A 13,839-nucleotide genomic window follows, 5' to 3' on the forward strand; every position below is an offset into this window, starting at 1 on the left:
CTCTTCTGGGCATACATATACCCATATGTGTACAACACCCATGTCGATCCATATGCATGGAATTTGATTTTATTAAAAAGGCTGCTACCAACGTTTACAAATGAACATGGCTACGTTACTGTGGTGTCCAACCCATTGATTAATGTCATAATGTTTATCCGTTAATCCTAAGTCAAAGGCTTGTTTACTTATCAACTCTGGCGCCAAGTGACTAAGCCGTGTTAATCACCCTCACCTACCTCTGCCAGGTGGCTAGCACCGTGCAGAGGCCATGTGAGGTGTTGGGATTCCCGCGGTGTTTAGCGCGCCAAGTCTTTTGGTTGATTGACGGCCCGGATCACTTGCCCAGATCCAAGGGCTCACAGCGAATGAAGGGTTTTGGGGCTTTTATAAACCCTCCCACCGGGGTTTTCGGTTCCATTTGCATCGGGCTGAGCCGCACCTTGCTTTGTTCGTCTGTCCTCCATGCATCTATGAGTACCCTGCAGCATCCTCCAGGTATTCAACTTCTATTACGCGCCAACTACTGGTTATTTGCACTGATTCGTTCATATGGTTATATTTACAATCTTATTATTTCCTGGAACTGTTATGTTCTGAGCTAACTCGTTTACAATCCTTGCACAGGTATTCGATTACTTGTCAACACTGCTCGGAGATGGGTATGCTGCTCCGGCACATCCAGGTACTTGTCCATACGTTTTCTCAGCTGGAAACATGGTTTATTTTGTTATAAGGTTTGAATCTACGGATACCTGGGGTGTTTCCTCACGGCAGTCTGTTTTAATGGCCAGGGTTCTATTTTCGACCAACCCTGGTTCGAATCCAGGACGGCTTCTCCTTTTTGAGCATGCAAATGGGGTTAGTTATCCTCTCGGCATTTGCCCGGTTCCAACCACTGTTTGTCTGAAAGTTCACGGCCCTCTGCCGGAACTGTAAACCGAGAATGTCATAAGGTTTCCTGTTAGTTTGTTTATGTTATTTGTCGAGAGGGTCTTTAAATTTACTTTTCCCCAAATGTTGAATGAGTTTCCGGACGGCCAAGAGCCTCCTACAGTTCTTTGTATTTTGAATATAAACAATGTTATATTACTCGCAAGCGTTTCTTACAGCACTCTGTATTTTTGTATACTCATGCCGTTTTGACACCCGAAAGGGTTTACTGTTATATACCACCAAGGAATGGATTTGGGTTCGCATACTTTGTCCAAGGTTTGCTATTTAAACTGCATGTATGATCTTTGTTTTTGTTATTTGACATGTATAAGTTTATCAAGGGTTTCGTCCCCTCGACTCACATGCATTTTACAATCGAATTCGTCTATTCGACTTGCAGTTATATCGTCTCAACTGTTATTACCTTCTTATGGTTATACAGTGCTCACCACGCACAGGTTCATTACCACTTGCTTAACTTAGGGTTTGATCTATTTATTTGGGGTTTAAGGTCTCAACGCCTACCTTAGGTAGCGGCGACTGGACCACCGGCTGTTCCTTATACGGTTAAATGCATGGTGGCTTTGCACCATTAACGGCTTGTCCTTGATATTTATTCAGCTGATAGTGTTAGCTAGATTACTATGTACTGTTTCCTCACATAGATTTTTATGCATGTTGACATGCCGCTGTATTGTTCTTCACAAGGGTTTGAATATAACCCTCGCACAGAGTTTAGTACATTCTTGATACAGTTTATGCTTTGCTTACGAACACTGATATATTATGAACATTGTTATGTTGTCATTCCACCGTGTGTGCTTGTTTCCGTCGCACCACGGTCCGGCTATTCTGTTACATATTTGCTTTCAAATGTATTCTAAAGTTGTCTTATGCTGTATTCGGTTTCTACTTATCACCCAGGTCTCTGCCTCGGGATTTGCATACAGTTAGACATAATAACATGTTCCCGTATGTTGCATATATCAGTTTACATTTACATTGAACAACAGGTCCTTATTCTGTGTCGACAACGATTTCCAGTGCTCAGTTTATAAAGAAGATTGTTTTCGATTCTTTAAATCACCATGTAATTATTCTGCCTATAATTCATTTATCTCTGTTCTTTATAGGTAGAAACATCACCTTTCATTCTGCGACACTATGGGTTTATATAACAGATAACCTCTGTTCTGTTTTGTTTAAGTACCCAATTCAGATGTTACTAAGGACTGTTTTAATATATATATATATATTCTTGCATCTCAGAATGCAATGACTTAGATTACTGTATTTCCTTCTAAACGCAGTAACTAATTTCAGAGATATAATCTAATAAATAATGGCAATTACTGGTGAATAATGGTGTATAACTCGTACCTGGATTTCCAGCTACAAGAGTATTTCTCCAAAAGTTCACCTGCACCTTACATATTTGCTCTTAACCACCCAGCCATGAGATCCATCAGTTCATTGGATTCTCCCCCCGAGCTGTCCTGTAGGCCTACAGCCCTCAACAAGACTCCAGCACCTTAGTGCCCAGGTTATCTGGTCCTCACCAGAATTAACCCACTTTCTTTTCTTTTTCTTTTTCTCTCAGATTTTCCTCTCCTCTCTGTCACAACCGACCAGGAGTTTTCCCTCCCAGGACCTTTCCTGCTGAGGGTTAGTTTTCTTTTCAGTTTCTATAACTGTTTCGTTTCCAAATCCTCCCTTAGGAGACTGCCAGCATTTATCCAAAATATCTTCCATTTATAAATAAGAAATAATATCTTTTAACAAAAAGTAATTAGCAGTTCACACTAATTTCTTACCATGGTAACTTTCATAATTACAAGTTTTTACGGGGTCATTACATCTTCCCCCCCTGAGATTGGACATCGTCCCGATGTCTATTCCCATGAAATAAGTTTGGGTACACTTTTCTCATAAGCTCCTCGTCTTCCCAAGTAGCTTCCTCAGGCCCATAGTGCTGCCACAACACTTTAATTTGGGTAATAACCCGTTTCCGCAGCCGCACTTCTCTCCGGTCGAGAATGCTCTGTGGTTCGACCAGAACCTCGCCTTCCGGTTCGACCTGCAGACAATCAATATCCTTAATCAGTTTCCATTAAGTATATTGACACATTCAAACAGTAAGGTTATTTCTTACCCGAACGTCTTGCCATTGGATCACATGTTTGGGATCGTATACATATCTCTTAAGAACAGAGACGTGAAACACATTGTGAATTCTAATATGGCTTGGCAAGGCGAGTTGGTAGGCTACCGGCCCCACTCTAGCCAAAATCTGAAAAGGACCAAAGTATCGAGGAGCCAGTTTGGTGCATCCGCTCCATTGTAATGTGCTCCTTCTAGTTTGGATCCTTACAAACACATGGTCACCAACCCGGTATTCCTTAAACCTTCTTTTTCTGTCTGCAAAGCTTTTCTGCCGGTCCTGTGCAGCCTTCAAATTGGCACGCACCTTTTTCACTGTATCTTCCATTTCCTTCAGCATCTCTGGCCCCAAACTCAACTTATCTTCAGGCCCACCCCAACTGGAGGGTGTGCGGCACTTTCGCCCATACAGCACCTCAAAAGGGCTTAATTGTGTTGAGGTATGATATCCGTTGTTGTATGCGAATTCAACCAAGTGCAAATATTCTTCCCATTGATTTGATTTCATCATCACATATGCCCTCAACATATCTTCCAACACTTGGTTTACTCGCTCGGTTTGACCATCGGTCTGCGGGTGGTATGCTGCGCTAAAGTTCAGTTGCGTTCCCAACTCAGTAAATAACGTCCTCCAAAAGGTGGATGTAAACTTAACATCCTGATCTGAAATGATTACCTTTGGTAGTTCATGCAATCTGAACACATTTTGCATAAAAAGATGAGCAATTTGTACTGCTTTATAGGTGGATTGCACGGGTATGAAGTGTGCTGCTTTACTAAGCTTATCCACCACCACCATGATGGAATCATGGTTTTTCCTTGTTCGAGGCAAACCTGTTATGAAATCCATGGAAATGGTTTCCCATTTCCATTCCGGAATAGGCAACGGTTGCTATAGTCCGGCTGGGTGCTGATGTTCTGCTTTAATCTGCTGACACTCTAAGCATTTTGCCAAGTACTCAATCACTTGCTTCTTCATTCTAGGCCAGAAGTATTCTTTCCTTAGAGCCGTGATCATCTTTTGGTACCCTGGGTGGCCAGTATAGTGGCTGGTATGGAACTCGTCCAAAATCAGGTTCTTAAGGTCATTTGAATCAGGTACATATAATTTCTTGTTAAAGTATAACATGCCAGCATTGTCCAATGTAAAGCCTTGCTGCAATTTTTCATTATTTGCTTGTTGTACCTGCTGTTTTAACTGCTGATATTCAGCATCCAGATTTGCTGCTGATTTAATCCGCTCAAACAGAGAGGTCCGCCACTTGCTAACTGAAAGTTCACACAAACACTGCACCTTTCGACTCAAGGCATCAGCCACCCTATTCTCCTTGCCCTTTAAGTGCTTAATTTCGAAATCGAAACCACTTAGGAAATCTGCCCAACGTCCTTGCCTTGCATTCAAGGTAGGTTGGCTGAAGTAATTGGTCAAACTGTGATGATCTGTTAACAACAGAAATTTCCTCCCCAGGAGGTAATGTCGCCACATCTTCAGAGCATGGATCACTGCTGTTAACTCTAAATCATAGGCAGAGTATTTATGTTCATGCTCTTTTAGTTTCCTTGATTCATACGTGACTACTCTTCCTTCTTGCATTAATACTCCTCCCACCCCCTCTTTACTTGCATCAGTGCATACAACGTAATCCTTATTAGGATCTGCTATACTCAAGATGGGTGCAGTAGTGAGTAAATGCTTCAATTGATCAAAGCTCTGCTGACATTCTGGTGTCCATTTAAATACCTTTCCCTTTTTCTGCAAGGATGTGATAGGATAGGCTATTCTTGAGAATCCCTCCACAAACCTTCGATAGTAGCCTGCTAGTCCCATAAAGGATCTAAAATCAGCTACATCCTTGGGTATGGGCCACTCCATAATAGTCCTTATCTTCTCCGGATCGACTGCTATTCCCTCCTTAGTAATCACATGGCCCAAATATTGGATTTCCTCCTTGAAAAAGTCACACTTACTAAATTTGGCATACAGCTGATGTTCCCGAAGAGTTTGCAGCACCAACCGGAGATGTTCTTGGTGTTCCTCATGGGAGCGAGAATATATCAGAATGTCATCTATAAATTTCAGCACGAATTTATCCAAGAACCTATGAAACACGCTGTTCCTTAAACACATAAAGGTGGCGGGTGCGTTGGTCAAGCCAAAAGGCAGCACCACAAACTCGTAATGACCGTAACGTGTTCTGAACGCGGTTTTGGCAATGTCTTATTCTTTAATTCGGATTTGATGATAACCAGATCGCAAATCGATCTTAGAAAACACCTTTGCTCCCTTTACTTGATCGAAGAGTTCGTCGATCCGCGGTAGGGGGTACTTGTTCTTAATCGTGAGCTTGTTCAGTTGACGATAGTCTGTACACATACGGAGAGTCCCATCTTTCTTTTTGACAAATAGTACCGGAGCTCCTCATGGTGACACACTGGGGCGGATATAATTATTTTCCAGCAATTCCTGTAGCTGCATTTTCAATTCTGTCAACTCAGGTACACTCATCCGGTACGGTGCTCGTGACACCGGTGCTGCTCCTGGTGTCAACTCTATAGTGAAATCTATATCCCGTTTTGGAGGTAATCCTGGTACTTCTTCAGGAAATACATCCACAAATTCTTGCACTACCGGGATGTTATCCAATGCAGCTGTCTTGTTCTTCTGGTCTGCATAACCAACTTGTATAGCGTAAATCTGACACTTTTTCCTGAGACATTTAGCTAGCTGGGAGGCTGTGATAGGCCGAATCTGTACAGGGTGTTTAATCCCTTGTAATTCTTGCTGCTGTCCCAAGTCATCTTTGTAATAAATGGTCTTGGTCTTACAGTTCACCAACGACCAGTGCTTTTCCAACCAATCCATACCAATCAGAATATCATAAGACCCCAATGGGAGCACATTCAAGTCTGCTGTAATTGACTGTCCAGCTATGCTAAAAGGACAGTTATTTATTTTAGCTAAGACTCTTCTTTTAGCTCCTGTGGCTAGTTGTACCAGCCATGGGTTCTTGAATTTTTCAGAAGATAGCTTGCAATGTTCTACTACTTTTGGGCTAATATAACTTAAGGTAGCTCCTGGGTCAATAAGAACAGCTATGGAAAGATCAGAAATTTTACCTTCAAATTCCACCATGCTCGGCTGGTATTCCGCTTGACGGTCCTCCAAAGCCGCGTTAATTCTTGGCATGCTGCGCGCCACTTCTCCAACAGTTGACGCTTCTTGGATCTGAGATATCTGATCCATTCCTTTACGCTGAGGGCAATTCTTTACATAGTGTGGGCCTCCACAACCCCAGCATTGGACTGGAGGTCTGGCCACTCCTTCAAGGTCTGCTCTGGCAGGTGGTTCACTGATTCTGCTCTCATTTGGTTTAGTCCGAAAGGTACTTTTTGCTGTATTTCTGCCAATCTGTCCTTTACCAGCAATCTTGCTGCCAATACCACGACTTCCCTTGCTGTTACCAGCAATTCTGTTGCCTTTTCTTTCATTCCACTTTTTATTTGAAGTGTCTCCTTTCTGCTTGTTTTGCTGATAACAGATTCTTGCCTTCCGAATCGCCTCGTCCATGGTCCTGGGATTATCGAACTCAATACGCTCTCTTATGTAAGCTGGTAAACTGCTTACAAACCTCTGCACCTTGGCCTTCTCCTCCTTGATATAGGGTACATAGCGAAGCAGGGAGGTAAAGCGATTAATGAACTCGTCCATGGACTGCTGTCCCAGTCGCAAATCATGGAACTCCCGTGCCTTCTCATCGTAGAAACGTTCAGTTAGATATCTCTCCTTGAAGTACTTCTGGAACTTTTCCCAAGTGATGTTCTGCTCACTTACTCCTTTTACAATTTTGATTTCTTCCCACCACAGGGTTGCTTTGCCCTGTAGCTGGAAGATGGCCAGCCGCGCCTTCAGGTTCTGGTCATACTCATACAGCTGGAAGTACTTGTTAATGTTAATCAACCAAGCCTCTGTCGCTTCCTCTTGCTCTCCATCAAAATGTGGAGGTTTAATTTTCCGGAATTCTCCTTGTAATTCCGTTCTCTGTCTCTTTGGCGTCTGTTGTTCCACCACATTGTCAGAATGATCTTCCTTCTCCTCTGAAAATTCAGGTGCGTAATTTCGCTCTTCGGTTGCCCTTTGCTGTTCCGCACTAGGATTGGCCAATGGTGGATTTTGCCTTTCCGAGAGACTCTTTAATATTCTTTCCTGTTCCACTGTCAGTCGTGCATTGTCTTCTCGCAGACGCGCCATTTCATCTTTTAGTTCTTGAACAGTTTGCAGTATCGCCAGATTGGTACTGCGTGTCTCTGCACCAAGCTGTATCCACAGCTCTGGATTTTCCCGAGGAACGCCGTCCGCCCCCTGCATCCCTTCCATCTTCACTATTGGCTGTGATCGGTTTGCTGTCTCTGTATTTGTTCCCTAATTAATAAACAGAAACCAATTAGCTGAATTTAATTCTTACATATATATATATGATAAATCTCATGCAGCTGGAAGTACTGCTCCAGAGGCCACAGTTTTGAAACCTCTGCTCTGATACCATATTGTCACGACTCCATGACAACTACCAAGTAAAAAAAAAAAAAAAAAAAAAATTAATTAACTCTTCTGGGCATACATATACCCATATGTGTACAACACCCATGTCGATCCATATGCATGGAATTTGATTTTATTAAAAAGGCTGCTACCAACGTTTACAAATGAACATGGCTATGTTACTGTGGTGTCCAACCCGTTGATTAATGTCATAATGTTTATCCGTTAATCCTAAGTCAAAGGCTTGTTTACTTATCAACTCTGGCGCCAAGTGACTAAGCCGTGTTAATCACCCTCACCTACCTCTGCCAGGTGGCTAGCACCGTGTAGAGGCCATGTGAGGTGTTGGGATTCCCGCGGTGTTTAGCGCGCCAAGTCTTTTGGTTGATTGACGGCCCGGATCACTTGCCCAGATCCAAGGGCTCACAGCGAATGAAGGGTTTTGGGGCTTTTATAAACCCTCCCACCGGGGTTTTCGGTTCCATTTGCATCTGGCTAAGCTGCACCTTGCTCTGTTCGTCTGTCCTCCATGCATCGATGAGTACCCTGCAGCATCCTCCAGGTATTCAACTTCTATTACGCGCCAAGTACTGGTTATTTGCACTGATTCGTTCATATGGTTATATTTACAATCTTATTATTTCTTGGAACTGTTATGTTCTGAGCTAACTCGTTTACAATCCTTGCACAGGTATTCGATTACTTGTCAACACTGCTCGGAGATGGGTATGCTGCTCCGGCACATCTAGGTACTTGTCCATACGTTTTCTCAGCTGGAAACATGGTTTATTTTGTTATAAGGTTTGAATCTACGGATACCTGGGGTGTTTCCTCACGGCAGTCTGTTTTAATGGCCAGGGTTCTATTTTCGACCAACCCTGGTTCGAATCCAGGACGACTTCTCCTTTTTGAGCATGCAAATGGGGTTAGTTATCCTCTCGGCATTTGCCCGGTTCCAACCACTGTTTGTCTGAAAGTTCACGGCCCTCTGCCGGAACTGTAAACCGAGAATGTCATAAGGTTTCCTGTTAGTTTGTTTATGTTATTTGTCGAGAGGGTCTTTAAATTTACTTTTCCCCAAATGTTGAATGAGTTTCCGGACGGCCAAGAGCCTCCTACAGTTCTTTGTATTTTGAATATAAACACTGTTATATTACTCGCAAGAGTTTCTTACAGCACTCTGTATTTTTGTATACTCATGCCGTTTTGACACCCGAAAGGGTTTACTGTTATATACCACCAAGGAATGGATTTGGGTTCGCATACTTTGTCCATGGTTTGCTATTTAAACTGCATGTATGATCTTTGTTTTTGTTATTCGACATGTATAAGTTTATCAAGGGTTTCGTCCCCTCGACTCACATGCATTTTACAATCGAATTCGTCTATTCGACTTGCAGTTATATCGTCTCAACTGTTATTACCTTCTTATGGTTATACAGTGCTCACCACGCACAGGTTCATTACCACTTTCTTAACTTAGGGTTTGATCTATTTATTTGGGGTTTAAGGTCTCAACGCCTACCTTAGGTAGCGGCGACTGGACCACCGGCTGTTCCTTATACGGTTAAATGCATGGTGGCTTTGCACCATTAACGGCTTGTCCTTGATATTTATTCAGCTGATAGTGTTAGCTAGATTACTATGTACTGTTTCCTCACATAGATTTTTATGCATGTTGACATGCCGCTGTATTGTTCTTCACAAGGGTTTGAATATAACCCTCACACAGAGTTTAGTACATTCTTGATACAGTTTATGCTTAGCTTACGAACACTGATATATTATGAACATTGTTATGTTGTCATTCCACCGTGTGTGCTTGTTTCCGTCGCACCACGGTCCGGCTATTCTGTTACATATTTGCTTTCAAATGTATTCTAAAGTTGTCTTATGCTGTATTCAGTTTCTACTTATCACCCAGGTCTTTGCCTCGGGATTTGCATACAGTTAGACATAATAACATGTTCCCGTATGTTGCATATATCAGTTTACATTTACATTGAACAACAGGTCCTTATTCTGTGTCGACAACGATTTCCAGTGCTCAGTTTATAAAGAAGATTGTTTTCGATTCTTTAAATCACCATGTAATTATTCTGCCTATAATTCATTTATCTCTGTTCTTTATAGGTAGAAACATCACCTTTCATTCTGCGACACTATGGGTTTATATAACAGATAACCTCTATTCTGTTTTGTTTAAGTACCCAATTCAGATGTTACTAAGGACTGTTTTAATATATATATATATATATATATATATATATATATAATTCTTGCATCTCAGAATGCAATGACTTAGATTACTGTATTTCCTTCTAAACGCAGTAACTAATTTCAGAGATATAATCTAATAAATATTGGCAATTACTCGTGAATAATGGTGTATAACTCGTACTTGGATTTCCAGCTACAAGAGTATTGCTCCAAAAGTTCACCTGCACCTTACATATTTGCTCTTAACCACCCAGCCATGAGATCCATCAGTTCATTGGATTCTCCCCCCGAGCTGTCCTGCAGGCCTACAACCCTCAACAAGACTCCAGCACCTTAGTGCCCAGGTTATCTGGTCCTCACCAGACTTAACCCACTTTCTTTTCTTTTTCTTTTTCTCTCAGATTTTCCTCTCCTCTCTGTCACAACCGACCAGGAGTTTTCCCTCCCAGGACCTTTCCTGCTGAGGGTTAGTTTTCTTTTCAGTTTCTATAACTGTTTCTTTTCCAAATCCTCCCTTAGGAGACTGCCAGCATTTATCCAAAATATCTTCCATTTATAAATAAGAAATAATATCTTAAAAAAAAGTAATTAGCAGTTCACACTAATTTCTTACCATGGTAACTTTCATAATTACAAGTTTTTATGGGGTCATTACACATTTATGTTTCAATAGAGTTGAAAATAGGAACTGCCCTATGGGGACTGAACAGCCTGGAGGGCGTTGCAGCGGTTGACTGGCGGCGACGGAAGTGACATCTAGTCGCCGGAGAGAAAATTCCAGGCAATGTCACATCAGCCGAAAAAGAAGAAAAATCCAGCCGGGAAAGAAGAAAAATTCGTTTGCCAGATTTCCAAAAACTCGCATTATAGACGACGCCATTGTAAAAGGGAAAACCAGATTTCCATTTCGTAGAATGGTTAGCATGGCATCCGGTACTGTCAGATACTGTACTGTCAGATACTGTCTTTGAGGCATTAAATACCGAATAGTATAGGATCCTCAACGTCAAGGGAAACTCCTATTTCCACCACTATAGCCTCATTAATGCGCGGCTACATGTGTTGGAGATAGTGGCTGATGACTAGATTAAAAAATAAATAACGGTGCGTTACACGGGCGCCTGTTATATCAAGTTATCTCCTGCGCATATAGCCGCGCATTAATGAGGCTATAGTGGTGGAAATAGGAGTTTCCAACGTCAAGCAACGGGGATTTAATGTTCTAAAAACGACTAACGATTTTCATTTGTAATGCGTAGATTGTGCCAACTGGAAAAGCTATCATTGTACTTGGTAAAGATTGCTTTCTTTCTAGATTTTAGACAGTTAACCAAAAAAAACCAAAACAATTAGAGATACAATTGATATTACAAGTTACAATAACATTATCATAAATTTCGCAAATCACAGGCTATTCTCTGGGTTCACAAGATTTGACATGTGTATTGTTAATTAATTTTTATGAAGAATTTTTTTTTCAAATAAATTTTATACAAATCCGCGAAATAAATTTATTCATTTCATTAATAACAATTATATTTATATTTAAAAAAATAAATTTTAATGGTAAAATTAATAAACTTGTTTAAAATTTTGGAAAATAGTTGAAAGTTAAATATTAGTTTAATAAACTAATTATAATATAATTTGCTTTAAACACATAAAATTTATAACGTTTGTAAAGTGAGAAAATAAATTTGAAACGTAAACTATTCCCACAAAATTATTTTTGATGATGAACCATACTAGATGGTTCGAAAGGCATCAAGAAAACTTTTTCTTATATGATTATTACAAAAAATATTTTCTTAATTATGTATATTTCAACAAAAGCATCGAAAATCAATTTTCTCAATAGCATGGAAAACCTTTTGAGCAAGGAGCATTATATGTTTCATCGACAACAATTTCCTCAATTTCCTCAAAAGAGCAAAAAGACTTGTTGACGATGTTGTATACCAAGGTAATAATTTGTTTTGGATGGCTATTTCTCACAGGAATCTAATAATTTATTGTAAGTTGTTCAAATAATGTCTTTCACTGTGAAAATGTATTCAACCACATGAAAAACCTCTCGGGCACCCTAAATTTTGAAACTTGATAGCTTAACCAGGGATTTTAAAAATTTCGGGCAGAGTTTATCCAAATCAGGCGAGAAATTCCATTAATTTTTGAATAAAAATGTATAATCTTTAAACTAAGTGCTTGCGAAATTAAAATGTTGTAGTCTAACTTGTAGACAAATGACTTTTTACACAGTTATTTGAAAATACAATATCAAACTTCAATGTGATTTTTTGTTATTTAAAATACATTTTTAAATACATAAACAAATCTATAAAGCACTAAAATTCTACAAATTAAACAACCTAAACTCAAGTTTTTAAAAATCTCTATTTGATTTCGATTAAAATTAACCAAAAAAAATGAAAAACCCTATTTACTTCTATTAAAATATTATTAAATTTTACACTATTCACCCAAACTTTACCATAATTAATTCTGTGTGCAGAAAATGAAGATTTTTTTGACTTACAATAACTAACTAATTATCTCAGCAGAGATGGAAGACCCTCTTGACTTATGAGCCTTCTGTCTTACGACGAAGACATCGGCAACTACTAATTCTCTCAGCAGAGATGGAAGACCCTCTTGACTTATGAGCCTTCTGTCTTACGACGAAAACATCGGCAACTAATTTTATAGGAAGAGTGGAAGTTTTTTTGACTAATGAGCCTTATATGTTTCAACGAAAACATCAGAAACCAATTTTGTTAGGAGAGTGAAAGACTTTTTAACTAGTGAGCGTTATATGTTTCAACGGAAACATCGGCAACCAATTTTCTCGGCAGAGTGGAATACGTTTGGACTCTTGAGCGTTGGATGTTTCAACTTTCAACGAATGCATCGGAAACCATTCTTCCCGGCAGGGCGGAAGACTTTTGAGTAACGGGCGATGTGAGATTAAAATGACTATCTTTATTAATTAAAATGCGATGTGAGAAATTTGACTCTCTACCACTCGGAAATATTCCCGAGGAGTTGGTATCCCTCCCACATCTGCAAGAACTTCACTTAGGAGGGAACTTCACTTAGGAGGGAACGGCCTCACAGGTACCGTCCCTTCTTTTGAAACCCTTTCATCATTGGTTCTCCCGCGTCTGCAAGCACTTAGCTTTTATAACAACGACCTCACAGGTACCATTACTTCTTCCTTGGGAAACCTTTCATCACTTGTTAGGTTGAGTTTTGCAGAAATCAATCTTATTGGTTCCATTCCACAAGAATTGGGACGGGTCACCAATATTCAAGTATTCGATCTTTTTGAAAATGATTTGTCAGGTAGCATTCTTTTTCAAATACGTTTAACTTGGAAAGGCTCGATTTAGGGGCTAATCAACTTAGTGGAAATATCCCAATTTCTATTGGATATTGTTCTCAACTTAAGGAACTATTTTTAGAAGCTAATAAGTTGAGTGGTAGTGTCCTTATAGAGTTGGGGAAGTTATCTCTTCTAGAAATATTATGTTTATGTTTGCATCGTAATTAATTTGATATTGTAATGATACAGATAAGATATTGTAATGATACACATATGACCTTTTTTTTGTTTCTCTTACCACTTTTTCTCATCTATAATAATTAGCATTGCATAACAATAAACTAGGTGGTGTTTTGCCCCTTGACATAGGAAAACTTTCTACCAATTTGTCTCACTTGTCATTATCAAACAATAGAATACAAGGAAACATCCCTCCACATATAGGCAATCTTAGTAGCCTATCCTTTCTAAATTTAAGTGAAATCTTTTAAATGGTACCATTCCACATATAGGAAAGCTTGAAAAAATAGAAAGATTGTCTTTAAGTAACAACAGATTAGAAGGAAACATCCCTAATGACTTTGAAAGTTTACAAAACCTTGGTCTCTTGGACATTAGTGGAAATATTCTCTCTGGAAATATTCCAAATTCCCTTGCACCC

General features: G+C 39.9%; 2 long non-coding RNA genes across 2 annotated transcripts; both read left to right on the plus strand.

The window, feature by feature from the left end:
* The first annotated feature begins 423 nt into the window (after positions 1–423).
* LOC149209712 (uncharacterized) lies at positions 424–1,199 on the plus strand. The gene is made up of 3 exons (XR_016252247.1): positions 424–498; positions 628–685; positions 795–1,199. It is a non-coding gene; the product is annotated as an uncharacterized LOC149209712 (long non-coding RNA).
* Positions 1,200–8,125: 6,926 nt separating this feature from the next.
* Positions 8,126–8,896, plus strand: LOC149209713 (uncharacterized). Its single transcript, XR_016252248.1, has 3 exons — positions 8,126–8,198; positions 8,328–8,385; positions 8,495–8,896. It is a non-coding gene; the product is annotated as an uncharacterized LOC149209713 (long non-coding RNA).
* The last annotated feature ends 4,943 nt before the right edge of the window (positions 8,897–13,839 follow it).

Source organism: Pinus tabuliformis, chromosome 1_2 (assembly GCF_031772625.1).
Source record: "Pinus tabuliformis cultivar Carrire ecotype Pingquan chromosome 1_2, CPIR1, whole genome shotgun sequence".
Classification (NCBI taxonomy): domain Eukaryota; kingdom Viridiplantae; phylum Streptophyta; class Pinopsida; order Pinales; family Pinaceae; genus Pinus; species Pinus tabuliformis.